Genomic DNA, 23,071 nt, shown 5'->3' with positions numbered 1-23,071 from the left:
ATCTTCTCAAAAACTTGGGAGAGAGGTATGTTTTCGCGATCAACTTCGTTATATGTAGGTATATTCTTTGGTAATTGTTTTGCACATTTGTTTTGACTTATTTCGTGGCCCTCTACTACTCCTTGATGTGGTATTTGTATGATGCTTCGTTTTGTAGCTCTTGTATTGTTGTTTCAAGGTCAATTTTTATGTTGTCTGTTTTATTTTGTTCACCTTGTACAAATGTGCACTTGGCGCACTTGTCAAGCCCAAATTCAATTTGAATGTCCTCGGAAAACCGTTTTACTCGCTTTAGTTGTTTTTGTCAATTTTTCGCCATTTGGTGCGAATATCTTTATATCCATGTGAAGTAGAATGTCACCTTTCCTATTTGTGTGGATGTTCTTCAATTGGTGGTTATGGTGCATGTGTGTCCATGTTTGTTGATTAATTTACTTAGTGGGTCCAGAGCCAGACAAAACAGAAGGGGGGTGGGGGGGGGGGGGGGGGAGACTGTCTCCTTGGAAGATTCCACGCTGTATCTTCACATGTGGTATTTAAATTTTTCCTTCTGAGTTCTGTAATATCAATGTGGTATTCCAGAGCTCCGTTACTTTGTCAATCAGTTTGATTATTTGGGGATTGATTTTGTAAGTTTGCATGCATTTTATCATCCACAAATGTGGGACACTGTCAAAAGCTTTCTTATAGTCTATTGGTGGACAATTTAGTTCTTTGCATTTTGCAATTTTCAAGTATGGCCTTGTTCAGTCGTAGGTGGTCAATTGTTCCATAACAACCTCTCTTACATCCCTTGTGTAGTGCCTCTTGAACCTTCCTGTTGTGTTCGGTGATGATATATCATTTCTGGGATGATTCCTGTCAGAGGTTTATATGTTGGTGGTAAACATGTATTTGTGTGGAAGTTGGGTTTCTTTTGATTTTGGGATGAGAAAGGTGTTTCCTTCTACGAGCCACTCTCCTTCTGCCTATTCCTCTTGGATCAGTTCATTGAAAGTCCTGGCATAGTGATTGTGGAGTGCAACAGGTTGTCTTAGCCAGAAATTTGGAATTTCATCTGGGTCTACACTTTTAATGTTTGCAATTTTTTTCCAGGTTGTTTTGTGATTTTTTTTTCTTCATCAATAACATCACTGGGGGAAATTCCTTTAGATTTTGCTTCTTCTTTTCCAAGTTTGCGATCCATTCCACTTCCTTGTTAAGTTATTTTTGATCTTCAAAAATTACTTTCCATCATTTTTCTGCCTTTTCTTTTCCAGGGGGAGTTGACACATTCTGCTTTTGTTTCTCTAATTCACATTAGAATATTCTTGGATTACTCTCAAACATGTGGTTTTGTTTTCTCCAGTTTGCTTCCTCATAGCTTTCTATCTTTCTTACTAACATCTCTATTTTGAGTTTGGTTTTAGCAGCCAAGAACTCAAGGTCTTTGTTGACGATTTTGTATTTGTTTTTTATTATTTGGATTCCTCTTTTTAGTTTTGGGTTTCTGTTTCCTTTCCTCAACTGTTGCATTTGTACAACTTCCTTCCGCAGTTGTTGTTCTCTTTGTGTCTCTAATCTCTGTTTCCATGGTGGAATTTGGCTTCTATTTGTCGGGCTTGTTTTTTCCTTCTTCTGGTGTTGTTTGCCCGTTACCTTTTCTTGAATGAATAGTGCCCCTGCGAAACACACGACATTGATTTCCTTCAAGGTGGATGATTTTGAAATCCTTTTTCTCATTCACTGGTTGGTTCACCTCACTAAGATGTTCGTCCCTTTATTGTTTTATCAATTTTATCTCTTCTATTTTGTTGGCTAACTTTTCTTTCAGCCTATGCTGCTCTTCATCATCTTCACCCTTCCTCCTCTCCCTCATTCTTCTGCGCTCCCTTGTCTTTCTGCCCATCAGCATCCGCCTTTTCCATTTTTTTCCCTTTTTGTCTATGCCTGAGTCACCTGGTCCTTGTCTTTGAACTGGTCTTGCCCCTCTTTCAGGGAGACACCCTCATTCTCTCCTTTCTCCTCCATGTGTGTGTGTATGTGTTACTTGTTATAAGAAATTGTGTTCGCTTAACACACAAAGAAGTACAGCATGCTGTGTTTTATATTAAACCAGTAGGGGAAGCATTGAGTAGCTATGCCTTGTGTTCGTAAATGGTGGCAGGATAGATTTGGCGACGTGCTTGCCTTTGAATGCATGCCATTATTTGTGGTTGTTGATCTGATTGCATTGTCTAATATCACGTGCATGGAAATATTTCACCAATTCTAACATGTTTGGCTAATACTACAGCCTCATTTATCCGTCTATTGGATGTTACCGGTTTGTTCAATGTAGACCGGGTATCCTTTGATGGACCTCATATTTTTATTGCTTTCAAATTGGATGCTTTATAAGTGATGATTTTAATAAAGTCGGTGGAACACTTGCAAAACAACTTCATTGATAACAAGGCAGCCCCTGAACTTCTGTGTTGGCTGGAATATAATGTTCAATGCATATAATGTGCTCCTGAGAAATATGGCGAAGTGGCTCAGGTAACTTGCCTGAGGTCCAGAGATTTACCATTACTGATTGGTCCTACCTTTGGAGGTGTGAAATACTTTGAATGCCTGATGCTTTGCTGCTTGGCAAAAAGCTACATAAATGCTGTGCTTGTAAAAAGCGAGGCCTTAGACAACACAACAACTCAGGATAAAACTTGCACTCCACCTTCGGTGAAAGGAATGCTTTGGCACCGGTTCACAAGGCCATCGTTATGGGGTTCACAAGGCCATCGTTATGGGGTTCACAAGGCCATCGTTATGGGGTTCACAAGGCCATCGTTATGGGGTTCACAAGGCCATCGTTATGGGGTTCACAAGGCCATCGTTATGGGGTTCACAAGGCCATCGGAAGCTACTTTCGAGAAACGCCATTATGTGGTTAAACCTGATTTAAGGAAATTGCTTTTCTGCAGCTACTTGTCTGATTTAGCAGCCCAATATTTGTTGACAGGATCTTTGGGATTCAACAGGATGGAGCAGAGGTAGTGAGTGTACTTATGCTTGGACATACAACCCCACCCCCGGTAACACTCTGTATAACACTTGGATATGCACCCCACCCCCTGTAACGCTCTGTACACGCTTATACGTACACCCCCACCAGCCTGTAATGCCTTTACATGCACCCCCAACTCCCTCTGTAACACTCTGTATAACACTTGGATATGCACCCCACCCCCTGTAACGCTTGGACATACACCGCCACCCCCATTTGTAACACTCTGTACACGCTTGGACATACATCGCCACCCCCATCTGTAACACTCTGTGCACGCTTAGACATACACCCCCACCAGCCTGTAATGCCTTTACATGCACCCCCAACTCCCTCTGTAACACTCTGTATAACACTTGGACATACACCCCCATCCCCTAACACTCCGTGTAACATTTGAACATACTCCACACCCCAGTGTAACACTCCGTATAATGCTTGGACATACACCCCATCCCTGTAACACTCCATATAACACTTGGACATACACCACCACCCCGTAACACTCCATATAACACTTGGACATACACCACCACCACCCCCGTAACAATCCATATAACACTTGGACATACACCACCACCACCCCCGTAACAATCCATATAACACTTGGACATACACCACCACCACCACCCCCATAACAATCCATATAACACTTGGACATACTCCACCACCCCCGTAACACTCCATATAACACTTGGACATACACCACCACCCCAGTGTAACAATCCGCATAATGCTTGGACATACACGCCACACCCTTGTAACATTCTGTATAACACTTGGACAAACACCCCCACCCCCATAACACTCCGTGTAACATTTTGACATACTCCCCACCCCAGTGTAACACTCCGTATAATGCTGCGACATGCACCATCACCGCCGTAACACTCCATATAATACTTGGACCTACATCTCCACCCCCCCTCCCCCCACCCCCGCCGTAACACTCAGTATAATGCTTGGACATACACCCCATCCCCGTAACTTTCCGTCTAACACTTGGGCATACACCCCCACACCCTGTAACACTCCGTATAATGCTTGGACGTACAACCTCACACCCTGTAACACTCCGTATAACACTTGGGCATACACCCCATCCCAGTGTAACACTCCATATAATGCTTGGACATACAACCCCACACCCTTGAAACACTCTGTATAACTCTTGGATATACACCACACACACACCCCTGTAACACTCCGTATAATGCTTGGACGTACAACCCCACCCCAGGTAACACTCAGTATAATGATAAGACATACACCTCCACACTCTGTAACACTGTATAACGCTTGGATATACACCCCACCCCCTGTAACACTTGGACATACACCCCACCCCTTCTGTAACACTCCATATACCACTTGTACATACACCCCCACACCCCTGTAACACTCTGTATAACACTTGGATATGCACCCCACCCCCTGTAACGCTTGGATATACACCGCCACCCCCATCTGTAACACTCTGGACAACGCTTAGACATGCACACCCACAAGCCTGTAATGCTTTTATATGCACCCACAACTCCCTCTGTAACACTCTGTATAACACTTGGACATACACCCCACCCCAGTGTACCACTCCGTATAACACTTGGACATACTCCCCACCCCAGTGTAACACTCCGTATAATGCTTGGACATACACCCTACGCCCTGCAACACTGTATAATGCTTGGACATACACCCTACGCCCTGTAACACTATAATGCTTGGACATACACGCTACGCCCTGCAACACTGTATAATGCTTGGACATACACCCTACGCCTTGAAACACTATAATGCTTGGACATTCACCCCACGCCCTGAAACACTGTATAATGCTTGGACATACACTCTACGCCCTGTAACACTATAATGCTTGGACATTCACCCTATGCCCTGTAACACTGTATAATGCTTGGACATACACCCTATGCCCTGTAACACTATAATGCTTGGACATACACCCAACGCCCTGCAACACCGTATAATGCTTGGACATTCACCCTACGCCCTGCAACACTGTATAATGCTTGGACATTCACCCTACGCCCTGTAACACTGTATAATGCTTGGACATTCACCCTACGCCCTGCAACACTGTATAATGCTTGGACATTCACCCTACGCCCTGCAACACTGTATAATGCTTGGACATTCACCCTACGCCCTGCAACACTGTATAATGCTTGGACATTCACCCTATGCCCTGCAACACTATAATGCTTGGACATTCACCCGACGCGCTGTAACACTGTATAATGCTTGGACATTCACCCGACGCCCTGTAACACTATAATGCTTGGACATTCACCCTACGCCCTGCAACACTGTATAATGCTTGGACATACACCCTACGCCCTGAAACACTATAATGCTTGGACATTCACCCTACGCCCTGTAACACTGTATAATGCTTGAACATACTTACACCCTACGCCATGTAACACTATAATGCTTGGACATACACCCTATGCCCTGGAACACTGTATAATGCTTGGACATACACCCTACGCCCTGTAACACTATAATGCTTGGACATACACCCTACATGCTGTAACACTGTATAATGCTTGGACATACACCCTACGCCCTTTAACACTATAATGCTTGGACATGCACACTACGCCCTTTTTTTTTTCTTTTCTTTTTTTGTATACTGAATCGAGGCTTGTGAAAGAGCTAACATTTATTTCACAAACAAATCAACCAGACAAACAAATATACAAAAAGAGGGAGCGGAAGACAAGATGGGGAGAGAAGGGGAAGCACACAACCACAACATTTGAGAGCAGGGAGAAGTGTGGGAGGGAGAGGGCTTGGGGGCAGGAGGCGTGGGAAGGGGAGGGGGGGGGGGGAGAGGTATAAAACACAAGGGGACCGAAACCAGCGGGGGTAGTAAAGATCAAGGTTTTGGATGGGGGAGGATAAGAGATGGTGGTGAACAGCTGTTTTAAAGACCTGGATGGTGGAGTGGGATTGAAGAGAGTGAGGGAGTTTGTTCCAGAGGCGGGAGAAAAGAGGAATGAAGGAGTGAAGGTGAGCAGAAAGTCTTGATTTTGGCAGTTTAACCATAAGAGGGTTGCAGGCAGATCTTGTGCGACCTGTAGGAATATTTGGGGGACAGAGCCCAGAGAGGGCTGGGGGGGGGGCAAGGCCAGAGAGGAGTCGGTAGAAGACGGAAAGACCACCAACCTGCCTGCGGTGAGTGAGTGAAAGGCCCTTGGAGTTAGCTTCATCATGGGAGATTCCAATGATTCTGAACGCTTTGGTTTCAACAGCGTGAAGACGGGCTAGGTGTGAGGCAAGAGCACCAGACCAGAGGGGAGAGCAGTATTCCATAGAGCTGCGGATGAAAGCCTTGTATGTGGTGAGGAGCTCAGGTGTGCCAAGGAAGGACTTCGCACGACGGAGGATGCCCAGTCGGAGACTGGCTTTGGAGGCCAGATTTGAAATGTGGTTTTCCCAGGAAAGATCATGGCAAATAGTGAGACCCAAAACCTTGAGTGACAGAACTTCTTGGAGAGGATTATTCAGAAAGTGGATGGGAGGGTTTTCCAGTCGGTCTTTTCAGAGAGACATCGTAAGAGTGTGAGATTTATCAGGATTGAAAGACATGTTCCATTTGTTTGCCCAGTCTGTGATTTTGTCCAGGTCTGCAGAGAGTGAGGAGGCTGCAGACTGCCGATCTGAGGGATGAGGAATGGAGCGACAGAGAGTAGAGTCGTCAGCAAAGAGATAGAGAGGATTTTCAAGAGAGTCAGAGAGATCATTGATGAAGACCAGAAAAAGCACAGGGCCCAGAACACTACCTTGGGGAACTCCAGCCTGAACAGGAAGAGGAGATGAGAGAAACCCATTCAGGGCCACACGTTGACTCCGACCAGAGAGGACGTCCGCCAGCCATGCGTGGAGATTTCCATGGATACCAAAGGAGGAGAGTTTGGTGAGCAGAGCAGGGTGCCAGACCGTATCGAAGGCACGTGAAATGTCAAGGGAGACAGCTCTAATTTCCTGTTTGGCGTTGAGGACCTCCATCCATTGTTGAGAAAGCAGAAGCAGCATGTCCAGAGTAGAGTGACCAGGTCTGAAACCAAATTGATGATCAGAGATCAAGCCATTGGAGAAGAGGAAAGATTTCATATCTGAAGCAATAAGCCCTGCAACACTATATAATGCTTGGACATACACCCTATGCCCTGTAACACTGTATAATGCTTCGACATACAATCATACACCATACGCCCTGAAACACTGTATAATGCTTGGACATACACCCTACGCCCTGTAACACTGTATAATGCTTGGACATACACGCTACGCCCTGTAACACTATAATGCTTGGACATACACCCTACACCCTGTAACACTATAATGCTTGGACATACACCCTACGCCCAGTAACACTATAATGCTTGGACATACACCCTACGCCCAGTAACACGGTAATGCTTGGACATACACCCTACACCCTGTAACACTATAATGCTTGGACATACACCCTACACCCTGTAACACTATACTGCTTGGACATACACCCTACGCCCTGTAACACTATAATGCTTGGACATACACCCTACGCCCTGTAACACTATAATGCTTGGACATACACCCTACGCCCTGTAACACTATAATGCTTGGACATACACGCTACGCCCTGTAACACTATACTGCTTGGACATACACCCTACGCCCTGTAACACTATAATGCTTGGACATACACCCTACGCCCTGTAACACTATAATGCTTGGACATACACCCTACGCCCTGTAACACTATAATGCTTGGACATACACCCTACGCCCTGTAACACTATAATGCTTGGACATACACCCTACGCCCTTTAACACTATAATGCTTGGACATACACCCTACATATGCCCTGTAACACTATAATGCTTGGACATACACCCTACGCCCTGTAACACTATAATGCTTGGACATACACCCTGCACCCTGTAACACTATAATGCTTGGACATTCACCCTACGCCCTGTAACACTATAATGCTTGGACATACACCCTACGCCCTGTAACACTATAATGCTTGGACATACACCCTACGCCCTGTAATACTATAATGCTTGGACATACACCCCACGCCCTGTAACACTATAATGCTTGGACATTCACCCTACGTCCTGAAACACTATAATGCTTGGACATACACCCCACGCCCTGTAACACTATAATGCTTGGACATACACCCTACGCCCTGTAACACTATAATGCTTGGACATTCACCCTACGTCCTGAAACACTATAATGCTTGGACATACACCCCACGCCCTGTAACACTATAATGCTTGGACATACACCCTACGCCATGTAACACTATAATGCTTGGACATTCACCCTACACCCTGTAACACTATAATGCTTGGACATACACCCTACGCCCTGTAACACTATAATGCTTGGACATACACCCTACACCCTTTAACACTATAATGCTTGGACATACACCCTACATATGCCCTGTAACACTATAATGCTTGGACATACACCCTACGCCCTGTAACACTATAATGCTTGGACATACACCCTGCACCCTGCAACACTATAATGCTTGGACATTCACCCTACGCCCTGTAACACTATAATGCTTGGACATACACCCTACGCCCTGTAACACTATAATGCTTGGACATACACCCTACGCCCTGTAATACTATAATGCTTGGACATACACCCCACGCCCTGTAACACTATAATGCTTGGACATTCACCCTACGTCCTGAAACACTATAATGCTTGGACATACACCCCACGCCCTGTAACACTATAATGCTTGGACATACACCCTACGCCCTGTAACACTATAATGCTTGGACATTCACCCTACGTCCTGAAACACTATAATGCTTGGACATACACCCCACGCCCTGTAACACTATAATGCTTGGACATACACCCTACGCCATGTAACACTATAATGCTTGGACATTCACCCTACACCCTGTAACACTATAATGCTTGGACATACACCCTACGCCCTGTAACACTATAATGCTTGGACATACACCCTACACCCTGTAACACTATAATGCTTGGGCATACACCCTACACCCTGTAATACTATAATGCTTGGACATACAGTCTCCGCCCTGTAACACTATAATGCTTGGACATACACCCTACGCCCTGTAACACTATAATGCTTGGACATACACCCTACGCCCTGTAACATTATACTGCTTGGACATACACCCGACGCCCTGTAACACTATGCTGCTTGGACATACACCCTACGCCCTGTAACACTATACTGCTTGGACATACACCCGACACCCTGTAACACTATACTGCTTGGACATACACCCTACGCCCTGTAACACTATAATGCTTGGACATACACCCAACACCCTGTAACACTATAATGCTTGGACATACACCCTACGCCCTGTAACACTATAATGCTTGGACATACACCCTATGCCCAGTAACACTATAATGCTTGGACATACACCCCACACCCCTGTAACACTATAATGCTTGGACATTCACCCTACGTCCTGAAACACTATAATGCTTGGACATACACCCCACGCCCTGTAACACTATAATGCTTGGACATACACCCTACGCCATGTAACACTATAATGCTTGGACATTCACCCTACACCCTGTAACACTATAATGCTTGGACATACACCCTACGCCCTGTAACACTATAATGCTTGGACATACACCCTACGCCCTGTAATACTATACTGCTTGGACATACACCCTACGCCCTTTAACACTATAATGCTTGGACATACACCCTACACCCTGTAACACTATAATGCTTGGACATACACCCTACGCCCTGTAGCACTATACTGCTTGGAAGTACACCCTATGCCCTGTAACACTATATTGCTTGGACATACACCCTACGCCCTGTAACACTATAATGCTTGGACATACACCCTACGCCCTGTAACACCATAATGCTTGGACATACACCCTACACCCTGTAACACTATAATGCTTGGACATACACCCTACGCCCTGTAACACTATAATGCTTGGACATACACGCTACGCCCTGTAACACTATACTGCTTGGACATACACCCTACACCCTGTAACACTATAATGCTTGGACATACACCCTACGCCCTGTAACACTATAATGCTTGGACATACACCCTACGCCCTGTAACACTATAATGCTTGGACATACACCCTACGCCCTGTAACACTATAATGCTTGGACATACACCCTATGCCCTTTAACACTATAATGCTTGGACATACACCCTACATATGCCCTGTAACACTATAATGCTTGGACATACACCCTATGCCCTGTAACACTATAATGCTTGGAGATACACCCTGCACCATGTAACACTATAATGCTTGGACATTCACCCTACGCCCTGTAACACTATAATGCTTGGACATACACCCTACGCCCTGTAACACTATAATGCTTGGACATACACCCTACGCCCTGTAATACTATAATGCTTGGACATACACCCCACGCCCTGTAACACTATAATGCTTGGACATTCACCCTACGTCCTGAAACACTATAATGCTTGGACATACACCCCACGCCCTGTAACACTATAATGCTTGGACATACACCCTACGCCCTGTAACACTATAATGCTTGGACATTCACCCTACGTCCTGAAACACTATAATGCTTGGACATACACCCCACGCCCTGTAACACTATAATGCTTGGACATACACCCTACGCCATGTAACACTATAATGCTTGGACATTCACCCTACACCCTGTAACACTATAATGCTTGGACATACACCCTACGCCCTGTAACACTATAATGCTTGGACATACACCCTACGCCCTTTAACACTATAATGCTTGGACATACACCCTACATATGCCCTGTAACACTATAATGCTTGGACATACACCCTACGCCCTGTAACACTATAATGCTTGGACATATACCCTGCACCCTGCAACACTATAATGCTTGGACATTCACCCTACGCCCTGTAACACTATAATGCTTGGACATACACCCTACGCCCTGTAACACTATAATGCTTGGACATACACCCTACGCCCTGTAATACTATAATGCTTGGACATACACCCCACGCCCTGTAACACTATAATGCTTGGACATTCACCCTACGCCCTGTAACACTATAATGCTTGGACATACACCCTGCACCCTGCAACACTATAATGCTTGGACATTCACCCTACGCCCTGTAACACTATAATGCTTGGACATACACCCTACGCCCTGTAACACTATAATGCTTGGACATACACCCTATGCCCTGTAATACTATAATGCTTGGACATACACCCCACGCCCTGTAACACTATAATGCTTGGACATACACCCCACGCCCTGTAACACTATAATGCTTGGACATACACCCTACGCCCTGTAACAATATAATGCTTGGACATTCACCCTACGTCCTGAAACACTATAATGCTTGGACATACACCCCACGCCCTGTAACACTATAATGCTTGGACATACACCCTACGCCATGTAACACTATAATGCTTGGACATTCACCCTACACCCTGTAACACTATAATGCTTGGACATACACCCTACACCCTGTAACACTATAATGCTTGGACATACACCCTACACCCTGTAACACTATAATGCTTGGGCATACACCCTACACCCTGTAATACTATAATGCTTGGACATACACCCTACGCCCTGTAACTCTATAATGCTTGGACATACACCCTACGTCCTGTAACACTATAATGCTTGGACATACACCCTACACCCTGTAACACTATAATGCTTGGACATACACCCTACACCCTGTAACACTATAATGCTTGGACATACACCCTACGCCCTGTAACACTATAATGCTTGGACATACACCCTACGCCCTGTAATACTATACTGCTTGGACATACACCCTACGCCCTTTAACACTATAATGCTTGGACATACACCCTACACCCTGTAACACTATAATGCTTGGACATACACCCTACGCCCTGTAACACTATACTGCTTGGAAGTACACCCTATGCCCTGTAACACTATATTGCTTGGACATACACCCTACGCCCTGTAACACCATAATGCTTGGACATACACCCTACGCCCTGTATCATTATACTGCTTGGACATACACCCTCCGCCCTGTAACACTATAATGCTTGGACATACACCCTACGCCCTGTAACACTATAATGCTTGGACATACACCCTACGCCCTGTAACACTATGATGCTTGGACATACACCCTACGCCCTGTAACACTATAATGCTTGGACATACACCCTATGCCCTGTAACACTATAATGCTTGGACATACACCCTACGCCCTGTAACACTATACTGCTTGGACATACAGTCTCCGCCCTGTAACACTATAATGCTTGGACATACACCCTACGCCCTGTAACACTATAATGCTTGGACATACACCCTACGCCCTGTAACATTATACTGCTTGGACATACACCCGACGCCCTGTAACACTATGCTGCTTGGACATACACCCTACGCCCTGTAACACTATACTGCTTGGACATACACCCGACACCCTGTAACACGATACTGCTTGGATATACACCCTACGCCCTGTAACACTATAATGCTTGGACATACACCCAACACCCTGTAACACTATAATGCTTGGACATACACCCTACGCCCTGTAACACTATAATGCTTGGACATACACCCCACGCCCCTGTAACACTATAATGCTTGGACATACACCCCACACCCCTGTAACACTATAATGCTTGGACATACACCCCACACCCCTGTAACACTATAATGCTTGGACATACACCCTACACCCCTGTAACACTATAATGCTTGGACATACACCCTACGCCCAGTAACACTATAATGCTTGGACATACACCCCACACCCCTGTAACACTATAATGCTTGGACATACATCCCACACCCCTCTAACACTCTGTATAACTATAATGCTTGGACATGCACGCATTGGATCGGATTTTAATCGCTTGATTTTAGTCATCACAAACTGGGTATGTCAGCCGGTGTTGTTTCAAAATGGACGCTGCAAATGAAGCTTGAAGCAGTTGGGCCATGATGGCACTTTCCTCTCGTCAGTTTTACCTTGGCTATCCATATTTTCCTTGCAGGTGGATTTTGTGGGAAACATGTCTACTCACTCCATCTTTGGTCGTGTTGCTGCAACCAGAAATAACACATCTCGCTGACATTCTGAGTACTCTCTCAGAGTTCAGAGCGTATGTCGGCCGCATGTAAACGCAAGTCCTGCAACAAAAGTATCCTCAAGATGACGTGGAGGGTCACGTGCTATATGACGTAATCAAATCGCCGTTTTTATTGGGGGCGGGGCCAGTTGAGTGTAAAAGGACATGAAAAACATGAAAATCTTCCTTCCAAGATATTTATTCAAGAAAAGAACGACCATTCGGTGTTAGGTGGCACGTCTTTTCGAAGCTGCTCCATGCGCTCACGCTTTCGAAGCTAAGTGATATTTCTCAATCGTGTTTTTGTCGAGACTGTATCTATCTTTCGGTGTATGTACCTATAGCGTATCTTTTGGAAAATTTTCGGTGCTAATTTTTCGTACATGTATACACAATCGTCTGTTAATGGTATCGAGTATTCTGCGGCCTAGTACTCGTAGGCTTGGACTACCGTACCGTCTCCGACCTTGTGGTTTGTTTTTCTCTCAGCGATTCGTCGAATGCGCTGAAATTATTTTCGTTCACTGTTTCGTCCCAGTCGTTCACCCCGTACCTCCTCGTTTAATATCTGTACTCACAAAAAAAACAAACAAAGAAAAAAAACCCCAAAAAAACTATTTCCTTCCCAGGTCTTATTCGTTTCTTTGTTCTTTTTGTTCGTTCGTTCTTCGTTCGCGATCACGCGGTTAGAAATGTATAATCTCTCCCCTGAACAACTATTTTCTCTCATATATTATAACACCCTTTTCTTCTTTTCCTACAAAAGGATGCTTTCGTCTTGCTCACCAAATCTATTCATTCCAAAATATATATATAATACCATCTCTTACAGTTCCTCCTTTCTACATTCCCTAAACTATCCAGAACTCCATCCCTCCTCCAGTGTCCTCAAACGTATTTTTGACTCGAAGGTCTCAAACTCATTTTGCAAAAAATGTTCGTTTCCCATGAATCGTACACTTTTCAAAATCCAATCTCACCCCTCCCCTCCAAATCCTCCCCATCACCCATCCCTTTCAAATCTCCCCCCTTGCCCCTTCCCTCCCCTCCCTCCAAAACTCCCCCCACACCCCTCCCCTCCGAGACTCTCCCTCGCTCCTCCCCTCCTAGACTCCCCTCTCACCCCTCCTCCTCAAAGCATCCTCCCTGCTTCTTCCTCCTTCCAACTTTCACCTTCATCTCCCCAAACCTTCTGCCTTGCTCTTCCCCCTCCTCAAATAACACCTCACTGTGCCTCACCCAATCTCCATCAAACCTTTTGTCCGCCCCATTCTTCCCTTTCTCCAAGCTATTCTGAAATCTCTGACACACCTTCAACAGCTCTCCCTACCTCTTCCTCCTCTTCCACATCTTACCCTACCCCTCCCCCCCCCTGTTCTGGACCCGATGCTCCCCCTTCCTCTTCATTAATGGTATGGACCTCAAACATCCGGGGCCTTCGCTCAAACTTGACTGACCTCTCCATACAGGTTGCTTCTGACAAACCAGATGTGATCTGCTTAACAGAAACTTTCCTCCTTCATGATGTCTCTGATGCCTTGGTATCTCTCCCAGGTTACTCCCTCCTCCGGTATGATAGACCTGAGCCTCGTCCTGGAGGTGGGGTTGCTATCTTTATAAAAAACTCTCTTCCTCACTCGCCCTCCACTGCCCTCTCTCCACCTCACCCCCAGGAATACCTTTGGCTACGGCTTCCCCTTCGCTCCCACCTTTTGTTCATATGTGTGTTGTACCGTCCACCAATCAGCGATGACTCCATCTACATCTCACTGTCTGATAATATGGACCAACTTCTATCTACCCATCCCAACTCTCTCTTCCTCATATGTGGTGATTTCAATTGTCACCATGCCAGTTGGCTGGGTGTGGGTACCTCTCTCACCAGCCATGGCTCTTCAGCAAAGGACTTCTGCGACTCACTGGGACTGACACAATCTGTCAATTTCCCGACCCGGATCTCAGTCAACGGAGCATCTTCTCTTCTGGATTTGGTTATGACAAACTTCCCTGAAAATGTCTGCTGCTCTTCTTCTGCTCCAATCGGCTCATCTGATCATGTGCTTGTCAAAGTGGACATCTCTCTGACCATTCTCAGAGAGCCTCCTCAGCGTCGACGAGTCTGGCATTTCACTCAGGCCAACTGGCACGGTCTTCAAGCAGCCATCAATCATCTGGACTGGTCTCCCATCTCTACCGCCTCTGACATCAACTCATCCTGGGAATTCTTTCAAAGTAAATTGCTCTCTCTCATGCACAGATTTATACCATCTCGTCTTCAGTTGTCATACCCTTCCTCCCGTCCATGGTACACGGAATCTTGTGGTGAGGCTGTTGCCCTGAAACAACTTGCTTTCGTCTCCTGGAAAGCAAATCCAACGGAAGGAAATCTCATTTCCTTTCACAAAGCCCGAAACAAGTGTGTGTCCACCCTCAGGAGAGCCAGGAAACAATATCTCACCATTCTCAAGACCGAACTCTCTTATCTGTCTCCCTCTTCCAAATCCTGGTGGTGTCTGGTCAAATCTGTTTCTGGTGTTTGTTCCCCCTCCATCCCCTCCCTCACCTCAAACGGCTTAACGGCTGACTCCGCACGTGAAAAAGTTGAATGCCTCAACTCTGTGTTTGCCTCTAAATCTTGTGTCCCAAACCCATCCCTCTCTGTACCCACCGTACCCAGTCGTACCCAGCTGCTCCTGGACTCTGTGTCCTTTCCTCCTGACAAGGTGGAAAAGTTTCTGGCAACCCTCGACTCTGATTCTGCAACTGGTCCTGACGGCATCAGCCCACGGGTCCTAAAATCATGTTCTTCTGCACTTTCACTCCCTCTTTCTGTTCTCTTCACCCTCTCTTTTGCTCAAGGTCATCTGCCATCTGCTTGGAAATCAGCCAACATCACCGCTTTGCACAAAAAAGGTGCAAAAACAGATCCCAGCAACTACAGACCAATCAGCCTTCTCCCAATTATCAGCAAAGTCATGGAATCCATCATTGCTTCAGATATTAAATCTTTCCTCTTCTCCAATGGCTTGATCTCTGATCATCAATTTGGTTTCAGACCTGGTCACTCTACTCTGGACATGCTGCTTCTGCTTTCTCAACAATGGATGGAGGTCCTCAACGCCAAACAGGAAATTAGAGCTGTCTCCCTTGACATTTCACGTGCCTTCGATACGGTCTGGCACCCTGCTCTGCTCTCCAAACTCTCCTCCTTTGGTATCCATGGAAATCTCCACGCATGGCTGGCGGACTTCCTCTCTGGTCGTAGTCAACGTGTGGCCCTGAATGGGTTTCTCTCATCTCCTCTTCCTGTTCAGGCTGGAGTTCCCCAAGGTAGTGTTCTGGGCCCTGTGCTTTTTCTGGTCTTCATCAATGATCTCTCTGACTCTCTTGAAAATCCTCTCTATCTCTTTGCTGACGACTCTACTCTCTGTCGCTCCATTCCTCATCCCTCAGATCGGCAGTCTGCAGCCTCCTCACTCTCTGCAGACCTGGACAAAATCACAGACTGGTCAAACAAGTGGAACATGTCTTTCAATCCTGACAAATCTCACACTCTTACAATGTCTCTCCGAAAGGACCGACTGGACAACCCTCCCATCTACTTTCTCAACAATCCTCTCCAAGAAGTTCTGTCGCTCAAGCTTTTGGGTCTCACTATCTGCCATGATCTTTCTTGGGAAAACCACATTTCCAAGCTGGCCTCCAAAGCCAGTCGCCGACTGGGCATCCTCCGTCGTGCGAAGTCCTTCCTTGGCACACCTGAGCTCCTCACCACATACAAGGCTTTCATCCGCAGCTCAATGGAATACTGTTCCCCCCTCTGGGCTGGTGCTCCTGCCTCACACCTTGCTCGGCTTCACGCTGTTGAGGCCAAAGCTTTCAGAATCATTGGAATCTCCTGCGATGTAGTCAACGCCGAGGGCCTTTCACTCACTCACCGCAGGCAGGTTGGTGGTCTTTCTGTCTTCTACCGACTCCTCTCCGGCCTTGCTCCCCCAGCTCTCTCTGTGCTCTGTCCCCCCAATATTCCTTCAGGTCGCACAAGATCTGCCTGCAACCCTCTTCTGGTTAAATTGCCAAAGTCTAGGCTCTCTGCTCACCTTCACTCTTTCATTCCCCTTTTCTCCCACCTCTGGAACAAACTCCCCCACTCCCTTCAATCCCACTCCTCCCTCCAGGTCTTTAAAACAGCTGTTCACCACCATCTCTTATCTTCCCCCATCGAAAACCTTGATCTTTTCTACCCCCGGTAATTCACCCCAGAGTCCTTGCAGTGTTCATATGTTTTAATCCTCTCCCACCTCCCCCCAAGTCCTCCCGATGTCCCTGCTCTCAAATGTTGTGTTTGTGTCCTTCCCCCTCTCTCCCCATCTTGTCTACCGCTCCCCTTGTTTTTTGTGTTTTGTGTGTCGGTTTGTCTTTTTGTGTGATTAATGTTAGCTCTTTCACGAGCCTCGATCTTGTATACAAAAAAAAAAAAAAAAAAAAAAAAAAAAAACCCATATCTAATCATAAAACTGAACAAACCCTCGGTGTTGTCCGCTGATGACCACTCGGTGGTCGAAACGTATATTGAACCTGAGCCAATGGACTGCTGGGTTGCTGTGCTGCATCGATTTGAATATGCATATGGCTTTCCCAACCAGCTCTGTATGCAAATCTAAAACAAAAGGTTTCTTCGCCACCTTCGCCTCTGTGCACGAATTTAATTAGATGCATTGTAATTATACCTTAAATTCCTGACCGTTAATACCGATTTATTTGGGATAATTGTAATTACGTTTGGGTTTGTATTAAAGATAAGCAAAGTCCAGTCGCGAGGCGATTTCACAATCTCTCCGGTGAAGCACGTGTCGAGCGCGTCTTCCAATTGGGTCCGTTCCAGGAACGTCGTGACGTAGCGACGTGGCACGGCGTACACGCGATTGGTTGATCTCGCCGTTGCTATAGTAATTTCTGCGAGCGAGGAAGCGAAGCGCGATGAAGCCACGCCCCCGAGGCGGAACAAGTGTCGGGAATTCACGCCCATCCTCGTCCCGCATTATTAATTATTTATCTATACATAATTCAAGCTGTGCGGTCACAGAAGCAAAGCGTTTTTGTGCAGCGAAGGATAATGTAAGTTGATCGCCATTATTGTTTGATCACGTTGTATCGTCCGGTGTCGTGACGTATTCTGTACCGATGTAGCTGATGATTAAACCAACCCAGAGCAGATAGTGCCGCGGGTCGGCCCGACATGTGTTTGTGGCTCACTCTGGTGGAGTCCCCAGGGTTGTGTGAACTTGGACAGAGTGAGAGTGTACGGCGTAGTTGCAGCTCCAAGGCCGCAGCTAAACACGTAGCCGAGCCGGCTGGGTCCCCGGTGTTCAGCTTTTGCAACGACAAAGGCCAAGGTGCTGGGAAGTGTACACTGTGATTACAAAATATTAATAATAAAACACCCGGGTCTGAGGTACTCCACAGATCCTGCTTATTTGGGTCTGAGATACTCCACAGATTCTGCTTATTTGGGTCTGAGATACTCCCTAGATCCTGCTTATTTGGGTCTGAGATACTCCCTAGATCCTGCTTATTTGGGTCTGAGATACTCCCTAGATCCTGCTTATTTGGGTCTGAGATACTCCACAGATCCTGCTTATTTGGGTCTGAGATACTCCCTAGATCCTGCTTATTTGGGTCTGAGATACTCCACAGATCCTGCTTATTTGGGTCTGAGATACTCCACAGATCCTGCTTATTTGGGTCTGAGATACTCCACAGATCCTGCTTATTTGGGTCTGAGATACTCCCCAGATCCTGCTTATTTGGGTCTGAGATACTCCACAGAACCTGCTTATTTGGGTCTGAGATACTCCACAGATCCTGCTTATTTGGGTCTGAGATACTCCCCAGATCCTGCTTATTTGGGTCTGAGATACTCCACAGATCCTGCTTATTTGGGTCTGAGATACTCCACAGATCCTGCTTATTTGGGTCTGAGATACTCCACAGATCCTGCTTATTTGGGTCTGAGATACTCCACAGATCCTGCTTATTTGGGTCTGAGATACTCCACAGAACCTGCTTATTTGGGTCTGAGATACTCCACAGAACCTGCTTATTTGGGTCTGAGATACTCCACAGAACCTGCTTATTTGGGTCTGAGATACTCCACAGAACCTGCTTATTTGGGTCTGAGATACTCCCCAGAACCTGCTTATTTGGGTCTGAGATACTCCACAGATCCTGCTTATTTGGGTCTGAGATACTCCACAGATCCTGCTTATTTGGGTCTGAGGTACTCCACAGATCCTGCTTATTTGGGTCTGAGATACTCCACAGATCCTGCTTATTTGGGTCTGAGATACTCCACAGATCCTGCTTATTTGGGTCTGAGATACTCCCTAGATCCTGCTTATTTGGGTCTGAGATACTCCCCAGATCCTGCTTATTTGGGTCTGAGATACTCCACAGATCCTGCTTATTTGGGTCTGAGATACTCCCTAGATCCTGCTTATTTGGGTCTGAGATACTCCCCAGATCCTGCTTATTTGGGTCTGAGATACTCCACAGATCCTGCTTATTTGGGTCTGAGACACTCCACAGATCCTGCTTATTTGGGTCTGAGACACTCCACAGATCCTGCTTATTTGGGTCTGAGATACTCCCTAGATCCTGCTTATTTGGGTCTGAGACACTCCACAGATCCTGCTTATTTGGGTCTGAGATACTCCACAGATCCTGCTTATTTGGGTCTGAGATACTCCCCAGATCCTGCTTATTTGGGTCTGAGATACTCCCCAGATCCTGCTTACTTGGGTCTGAGATACTCCACAGATCCTGCTTATTTGGGTCTGAGATACTCCACAGATCCTGCTTATTTGGGTCTGAGATACTCCCTAGATCCTGCTTATTTGGGTCTGAGATACTCCCTAGATCCTGCTTATTTGGGTCTGAGATACTCCCTAGATCCTGCTTATTTGGGTCTGAGATACTCCACAGATCCTGCTTATTTGGGTCTGAGATACTCCCTAGATCCTGCTTATTTGGGTCTGAGATACTCCACAGATCCTGCTTATTTGGGTCTGAGATACTCCACAGATCCTGCTTATTTGGGTCTGAGATACTCCCTAGATCCTGCTTATTTGGGTCTGAGATACTCCCCAGATCCTGCTTATTTGGGTCTGAGATACTCCACAGATCCTGCTTATTTGGGTCTGAGATACTCCCTAGATCCTGCTTATTTGGGTCTGAGATACTCCCCAGATCCTGCTTATTTGGGTCTGAGATACTCCACAGATCCTGCTTATTTGGGTCTGAGACACTCCACAGATCCTGCTTATTTGGGTCTGAGATACTCCACAGATCCTGCTTATTTGGGTCTGAGATACTCCCCAGATCCTGCTTATTTGGGTCTGAGATACTCCCCAGATCCTGCTTACTTGGGTCTGAGATACTCCACAGATCCTGCTTATTTGGGTCTGAGATACTCCACAGATCCTGCTTATTTGGGTCTGAGATACTCCCCAGATCCTGCTTATTTGGGTCTGAGATACTCCCCAGATCCTGCTTACTTGGGTCTGAGATACTCCACAGATCCTGCTTATTTGGGTCTGAGATACTCCCTAGATCCTGCTTATTTGGGTCTGAGATACTCCCTAGATCCTGCTTATTTGGGTCTGAGATACTCCCTAGATCCTGCTTATTTGGGTCTGAGATACTCCACAGATCCTGCTTATTTGGGTCTGAGATACTCCACAGATCCTGCTTATTTGGGTCTGAGATACTCCACAGATCCTGCTTATTTGGGTCTGAGATACTCCACAGATCCTGCTTATTTGGGTCTGAGATACTCCCTAGATCCTGCTTATTTGGGTCTGAGATACTCCCTAGATCCTGCTTATTTGGGTCTGAGATACTCCCCAGATCCTGCTTACTTGGGTCTGAGATACTCCACAGATCCTGCTTATTTGGGTCTGAGATACTCCCTAGATCCTGCTTATTTGGGTCTGAGATACTCCCTAGATCCTGCTTATTTGGGTCTGAGATACTCCCTAGATCCTGCTTATTTGGGTCTGAGATACTCCACAGATCCTGCTTATTTGGGTCTGAGATACTCCACAGATCCTGCTTATTTGGGTCTGAGATACTCCACAGATCCTGCTTATTTGGGTCTGAGATACTCCACAGATCCTGCTTATTTGGGTCTGAGATACTCCCTAGATCCTGCTTATTTGGGTCTGAGATACTCCACAGATCCTGCTTATTTGGGTCTGAGATACTCCACAGATCCTGCTTATTTGGGTCTGAGATACTCCACAGAACCTGCTTATTTGGGTCTGAGATACTCCCTAGATCCTGCTTATTTGGGTCTGAGATACTCCACAGAACCTGCTTATTTGGGTCTGAGATACTCCACAGATCATGCTTATTTGGGTCTGAGATACTCCACAGATCCTGCTTATTTGGGTCTGAGATACTCCACAGATCCTGCTTATTTGGGTCTGAGATACTCCACAGATCCTGCTTATTTGGGTCTGAGATACTCCACAGATCCTGCTTATTTGGGTCTGAGATACTCCTGAGATCCTGCTTATTTGGGTCTGAGATACTCCACAGATCCTGCTTATTTGGGTCTGAGATACTCCACAGATCCTGCTTATTTGGGTCTGAGATACTCCACAGATCCTGCTTATTTGGGTCTGAGATACTCCCCAGATCCAGCTTATTTGGGTCTGAGATACTCCACAGATCCTGCTTATTTGGGTCTGAGATACTCCACAGATCCTGCTTATTTGGGTCTGAGATACTCCACAGATCCTGCTTATTTGGGTCTGAGATACTCCACAGATCCTGCTTATTTGGGTCTGAGATACTCCACAGATCCTGCTTATTTAGGTCTGAGATACTCCCCAGATCCAGCTTATTTGGGTCTGAGATACGCCCCAGATCCTGCTTATTTGGGTCTGAGATACTCCACAGATCCTGCTTATTTGGGTCTGAGATACTCCCCAGATCCTGCTTATTTGGGTCTGAGATACTCCACAGATCCTGCTTATTTGGGTCTGAGATACTCCACAGATCCTGCTTATTTGGGTCTGAGATACTCCACAGATCCTGCTTATTTGGGTCTGAGATACTCCCCAGATCCTGCTTAATTGGGTCTGAGATACTCCACAGATCCTGCTTATTTGGGTCTGAGATACTCCCGAGATCCTGCTTATTTGGGTCTGAGATACTCCACAGAACCTGCTTATTTGGGTCTGAGATACTCCCCAGATCCTGCTTATTTGGGTCTGAGATACTCCACAGATCCTGCTTATTTGGGTCTGAGATACTCCACAGATCCTGCTTATTTGGGTCTGAGATACTCCACAGATCCTGCTTATTTGGGTCTGAGATACTCCACAGATTCTGCTTATTTGGGTCTGAGATACTCCACAGATCCTGCTTATTTGGGTCTGAGATACTCCACAGATCCTGCTTATTTGGGTCTGAGATACTCCACAGATCCTGCTTATTTGGGTCTGAGATACTCCACAGATCCTGCTTATTTGGGTCTGAGATACTCCACAGAACCTGCTTATTTGGGTCTGAGATACTCCCTAGATCCTGCTTATTTGGGTCTGAGATACTCCACAGAACCTGCTTATTTGGGTCTGAGATACTCCACAGAACCTGCTTATTTGGGTCTGAGATACTCCACAGAACCTGCTTATTTGGGTCTGAGATACTCCACAGATCCTGCTTATTTGGGTCTGAGATACTCCCCAGATCCTGCTTATTTGGGTCTGAGATACTCCCTAGATCCTGCTTATTTGGGTCTGAGATACTCCCTAGATCCTGCTTATTTGGGTCTGAGATACTCACTAGAACCTGCTTATTTGGGTCT

At 46.1% G+C, this 23,071-nt stretch overlaps 1 protein-coding gene across 6 annotated transcripts in view; it reads left to right on the top strand.

The window, feature by feature from the left end:
• LOC137412486 (PH and SEC7 domain-containing protein 3) overlaps nucleotides 1-23,071 on the top strand; it is a 196,756-nt gene that overhangs the window by 109,498 nt on the left and 64,187 nt on the right. Inside the window, exon 1 of one of the 6 annotated variants that reach the window (XM_068097796.2) lies at nucleotides 18,191-18,315. The exons of the other annotated variants lie outside the window; for them this stretch is intronic. The gene's annotated coding sequence lies outside the window, so the exon portion shown is untranslated. Of the gene's footprint in view, nucleotides 1-18,190; nucleotides 18,316-23,071 lie in introns of those variants that run through there. 6 annotated transcript variants of the gene reach the window in all.

Source organism: Myxine glutinosa, chromosome 4 (assembly GCF_964187855.1).
Source record: "Myxine glutinosa chromosome 4, kmMyxGlut1.1, whole genome shotgun sequence".
NCBI lineage: Eukaryota > Metazoa > Chordata > Myxini > Myxiniformes > Myxinidae > Myxine > Myxine glutinosa.
This window is presented reverse-complemented; position numbering and strand designations above follow the sequence as displayed.